The sequence below is a fragment of the Papio anubis genome, chromosome 3, assembly GCF_008728515.1.
Source record: "Papio anubis isolate 15944 chromosome 3, Panubis1.0, whole genome shotgun sequence".
Lineage (NCBI taxonomy): Eukaryota > Metazoa > Chordata > Mammalia > Primates > Cercopithecidae > Papio > Papio anubis.
Window position 1 is genome coordinate 161,649,602 of NC_044978.1, and position 5,848 is coordinate 161,655,449.

A 5,848-nucleotide genomic window follows, 5' to 3' on the forward strand; every position below is an offset into this window, starting at 1 on the left:
TCCACTCAGCATGTGTGAACCTGGCCTAGATTTGCCCAAATCCGGCTCCCTGCTCTCCCCTTTCAGAAGCAGAAGCTTGTGACTTGGCACCTGTTTCTGGAACCCACTATGGCCCAACCTTCTCAGAAGATTTTGCACCTTGAGCCAAAGAGGATGCAGGGCTCTTGGGACCCAAGAGGCTGAGTAGGGCTCCTGCCCTCCCTCTCCAGCCTGAAGTTTCCCATTCATCAGCTGGAACCTTCACACGTGCCCAGAGGACTGCTGACTCCCACTGACGGTGGCCACAAGGTGACAGCTTGTGTCCTGTGGGGGTAGATGGTGATAACCATCTGGTAACCAAGCAGATGAAGTCCTGGGGTGACGAAGTCCTAGGAAATAAAGAAGATTGGTCTTGTCCTTAGCCATCCTCACTCCCTTGGAGCAAGCCTCCAAAGTCCCTGCCACAGCAGGCCCTAGGCATGGAAGGGATGACTGATGACTGTCATTGTCAAGGACGGGTAGGTCAAGGATGGAAGAGTGGCTCCTTCTGCCTTGCACTATCCCCCTCTCCTGAGCCAGCCTCCTTCCTGCCTTTTGACTCCCTCTCAGGCAGTAGTCACAGCCTTCTGGAGACGAAGCTGGCACAAATCACAGGTCAGCTGGTCTGCAGGGCAGTGGGAACCCCCAGGGCATGGGTGGAAAAGGTGGAGGCTGGCTGGACCATTTATCTGTCTGTCTGAGATTTACTGAGCACTGGCCAGAGACTGCTCATTTCTTCTCAATATTTCCTTCTGTCCCTTAGAACCCTAACTTTGGGAATAACACTGCCCTTCCCAGGGGGAATAACACTGGCCTTCCCAGTAGGATGAGCTTCCTAGCTGATGTAACCATGCATTAAGGTTAGGCCAATGAGATGTAAACTGAATTATTGTATAGAACTGCTGGAAATTTTCCCTAAAAGAAACGTGGTATGCCTTTTTATGCCTTTTTGTTCCTGACACAGAATTCAAATGTGATGGCTGGAGCTTAAGCAGCCATCATGGACCATGAAGTAGACACACTAAACCTGCTGCAGGAGCAAGGTGGAAGGAGTCCGGACCTCTGACGATGACAGTTTCACAAAGCTTTTCCTGGGGTGTACACCTCCAGACACCTCTGGTTCCTGAGAGGCAGATAAACTGCTCCCTTTTAAAGCCACTGTTGTTTCGAGTTGATCCGTTACACATAGTCAGACCTGATCCAAACCCGAAAATAAAAGAAAAAGCAAAAAACCCTGATCCAAACTGATTCAAGTCCGTGCTGTGTGACAGACTCTCTTTGAGGTTGTGGTGACCCAGCAGTGAGGATAGGATGGTCCCCAGCACAGTGGCCATGGTGCCTGCCCTGTACAGCCACATTCTAGTGGAGAGAAAGCTATATATGAGGAAACAGTAATTCTATGAAATAATCGGTGGCATGGAATAAAGAAAACAGGTGATACTGAGTGAGACACAGTTCTGAGACTGTCTCATGTATTAACTAATCTAATTTTCATATCAGTTCTGTGAGGTGATATCATACCCATTTTACAGAGGAAAAAGGAGGCCCGGCGGGGTGGGTAACATTGCGTGCATAAGGACACACGCCAATGAACAGAGGAAGCAGCATGTGACTCCCAGCACTCAACCTTCAGAGCTCACACTCCTAGCAGCTCCCCCAACTGCTTCCATAGCAGGGTAGAGAAAGGAACCACTTCTCAGGAACTATGGCCCAACCAGCGCTGGACCCACTGACTCTGACCCAGTAGTCTTTTTTTTTTTTTTTTTTTTTTTTTTTTTTTTTGAGACAGAGTCTGGCTCTGTTGCCCAGGCTGGAGAGAAGTGGCACAATCTCAGCTCACTGTAACCTCCGCCTCCCAGGTTCACGTGATTCTCCTGCCTCAGCCTCCCTAGTAGCTGCAACTACAGATGCATGACACCACGCCTGGCTAATTTTTGTATTTTTAGTAGAGACAGGGGGTTCACCACGTTGGCCAGGCTGGTCTCCAACTCCTGACCTCAAGTGATCTGCCCACCTTGGCCTCCCAAAGTGCTGGGATTACAAGCGTGAGCCACTGTGCCTGACCCTATCCAGTAGTCTTTATAACAACACTATTCCCTTCAGGTGTGACCTTTCGACCATGATGATCCTGGGACATGAGACTTAGTGGTAGCTGTCCCCAAGAGCACGCCTGGCAAGAGTACCAGCTGGAAACTGCATGACCTTTCTGGGGTGAGGCACGCAGCCTTTCTTCCATTGCCTTTTATTGGTAACAAGTAAGTCACAAAGGCTGACCCAGTCTCAGGAGGAGGGGATACAGACTCCCGCCTTTCTCAAAGAATGTGTAGATTTGTTTAGAACCATCACATGAATCAGACATGTTCTCAGTGATGGTCACTGGGTAGGGAGGCCCCTAGGAAGCAATTGGAACACAGACATGGTAGCTGGAGCCCAAGCAACCATCTTGGACCATGAGGACTCCACGGACAGACACCAGGAGCCAACAGCACTGCACAGACAGTAGTGACCATGCACGGTGAGTGGAATCTCAACCTGATGTGGGTGAGTCCTAGGAGCTCAGAGCTGAGGAGGCCTTGTGTTTCTCTGGGCATCAATAGCAGTGGTCAGTGCTGGCTGGGTCTCCTCCCTGTCTATGAGGGCTCTGTGAGCTGCCGACCACTGCAGCAGCTGACTTGGGAAGCACCAAGGGGCTGGTCCAGGGCAGATGTGCCCAGGCAGGTGGAGGTGTCTGCATGGGGCAGGGCCGGCCCTGGAGCTGCACTGGCCCCTAGGTAGGCCAGGTCAAGTGAGCTGGTGGGATCCTCAGTGGATTGCTTCTAACCATTGACATCTTAGAGAGGGAGGTTTTGAAGTCAACTTCCCTTTATAGGAACTGGCCCAATTGCGGAACAGCTTTCTGGAGGGTCCCAAAAGTTGTGGAATTGCCTGAGGTCTGGGGAATATGGACCAGGGCAGGAGAAACTCAGGGACTTGCTCCAAAAGTCTTCCGATTTCTCCCACAGCCATCACCTCAACCACCACCTAGGAAACAGGAAACCACTCCTCCAAGAAGAGTCAACAGATGGTTCATGGAACAGCAAACACAGGAACACTTGCTATTCAGTAAGGGCCGAGGCTTTTCCTGTAGTATCCTACGTTATCTCCTTTCACCTTCACAGCAGCTCTGCAAGAGAATATCACTATTCACCTTCTACAGAGGAGGAGACTGAAATTCAGAAAGATGAAGTCATGTGCCTAAGATCACATGACAAGTGGCAGGGACAAGCCTGAAAGCCAAACCTGCCTGGCCATGAATCTTACTTTCTTTTCTCTGCCCTATCCTAACTCTCACCTCTAGATACAGCACTGGGAGTTGGGCTTGGACACGCTCCAGGATCCTTGAGTGACAGCAGAAATATGTCTGCGGCTGCCTCAGTCATTCAAGAGTAAGCTCAGCTGGTTCCAGGACAAATCTTGTAGGAGGGGAGCACTCTCAATGCTGGGAGGCCCCATGGGGGTTCCACCAGACGCTGCCCAGACCATCTGCAGCTGGGACAGCTGGGGGGCCCAGCCGCTGGGAAAATGACTGTGGAACCATTTCCCAGAGAAGAACAATGGAAAATGGGGCTTATTCGTGGGGAAAAGGGAGGAGTATGGAAATAAAAGAAGGACTGGATTTTCCATACGAAGGCTTCTCTCCCTCTCATTCTTCATCTTGCTCTGATTGTGAACCAAGCCCTGTCTTTTTCTAGGTTGAACAAATGGTTTGTCCTCAATGCTTTCTTGGGAACCCATGGCCCAAAACTCACCTTGGATGAGACCTGAGAACACAACAGCAGGGGAAAGGCTCTCCGCCCTGGGCATTTTGCCTTCTTAGAAACGAGAAGTGTGAGCAGACTCCATGTTAGCCTGGCTTGGGCTGCAGAGGCGCCATAACAGAGCCACGCTCCATGAACATCCTCCTAAGTCCAAAATCCTCTGCAAACCTAAAGCTTAAGAAAATCTGACCCTACTCCAACTATGCGAGGCTCTTTCTAGTCTTTATCTCACAATTGTGTGAATGTACATACATTTTTGCTGCAGAAATGCCAATGTGTGTTTGTGTACAGGAGGCTGCCCCCAGGTGGGTACTGTGCCCCACAGTACCCTCCTTAAAAATCCCCAGATTCTGAATATGGAAAACACCTGGTCCCAAGAAGATCAGACCAGGAATTGTGAATCCACATCAGAAAAATGCATATTCTTCTTGTCCTTCTGTCATTCTTTGTCCTTTTTCTCTCTTTTCTCTCCCTTTTCACTCCTCCTCTTATTTTTAAAACATTCTGCTTCTTTACGTTCCCTCTCTGCTTTTCATCTTCGTAGTTTTTGTGGTTGCTGTTGTTTGTTTTTTGAGACAGAGTCTTGCTGTGTCACTCAGGCTGGGGTGCAGTGATGCAATCATAGCTCACTGTAACCTTGAACTCCTGGGCTCAAGCAATCCTCCCTTCTCAGCCTCCCAAGTAGCTGAGACTGTAGATGCATGCCACTACAACTGGCTTATTTTTTTACTTTTTGCACAGACGGGGGTCTTGCTTTGTTACACAGGCTGGTCTTGAACACCTGGTCTCAAGATAGCCTTCCACCTTGGCCTCCCAAAATGTTGGAATTACAGGCATGAGCCACCACACCTGGCTTCATCTTCATAGCTCTTTGGCTCTTGTTTTCCTCCTATACACACATGATCCATCCATCCACCTAACAGATGTGTACGGTGGCCCCGGCATGTCACTTGGCCATGCAGATACAATGGGGGGCCAGTGGGCATGTCCTGACTTCAGTCTGGTCCTGAGGGTGAGTCTAGTGGGGGAGCCAAGAAAGAGACGATCTTCAGGCCACGTGATGGGAGGGAGGACGGAGGAAGCCTAAGGAGCTAAAGAAGGAAACACGTGGAAGGAGCACCTTACCCAGACCCGGGGCAGGATGGAGCCTAATGGGGGCCTCGGAGGTGCCTTTCTTTCCTCCTAGCCTCACAAGCTTTCCATCAAAGGCACCACAAATAAACACACTAGCATGTTATCCCTGCAACACCATATCAACGCCACATCCTGGCCTTCTCTTCTGCCAGCAATTTCCGCCAGTCCCCTCTTCTGTAGGGCCACGGTCAAGGGCTCTGGAAAGGTTTGCCAAAAGAAGGGAATCTAAGAGGAGAGCTGGAGGATTTTGTTAGCTGGAATTTTCTTTTTTCCTCTTTATCATGTGATATTCAGTATATTCCTGTCCTAGGGTTGTGTAACTAAGTACCACAAACTGGGTGATATAATCAACAGAAGTGTATTACCTCCTAATTCTGGAGGCTGGAAGCCCAGGTCAACGTGTCAGCTGAGCTGGTTCCTTCTGAGGCTGTGAGGCAGCGTCTGTTCCATGCCCCTCCCTAGCTCCTGGTGGTTTACTGGCAGTCTTTGGTGTTCCTTGGCTTGTAGAAGCATCACCCCATCTCTGCCTTCATCTTCCCATGGCGTTCTCTGTGTGTAGATCTGTGTTCAAATTTCCCCTTTCTCTAAGGACACCAGTCTCATTGGACTGGGCCCACTCAACTCCACTATGACCTCATCTTAATTAATTACATCTGCAATGACCCTATTTCTAAGTAAGGTCACATTCTAAGGAGCTGGGAGTTAGGGTTTCAACATATGAATTTGAGGGGACAGAATTCAACTCATAATATCAAGTCTTTTCTTGGAGTCACCATGTTTCCAGGGGAGAGTCCTTACCATCCAGCTCCATTGGGCCTGTGGCTCCCGAAAGGACTGATGGGGGATGAGTCAGGAGGCAGACAAGGAGCCGGGTGGGCTTTGCCATTGCAGAGTGAAGA

General features: G+C 49.8%; 1 long non-coding RNA gene across 1 annotated transcript; it reads left to right on the forward strand.

Moving 5' to 3' along the window:
• Positions 1 to 1,984: 1,984 nt before the first annotated feature.
• On the forward strand, positions 1,985 to 3,682 carry LOC110743240. The gene is made up of 2 exons (XR_002521977.2): positions 1,985 to 3,120; positions 3,356 to 3,682. It is a non-coding gene; the product is annotated as an uncharacterized LOC110743240 (long non-coding RNA).
• The last annotated feature ends 2,166 nt before the right edge of the window (positions 3,683 to 5,848 follow it).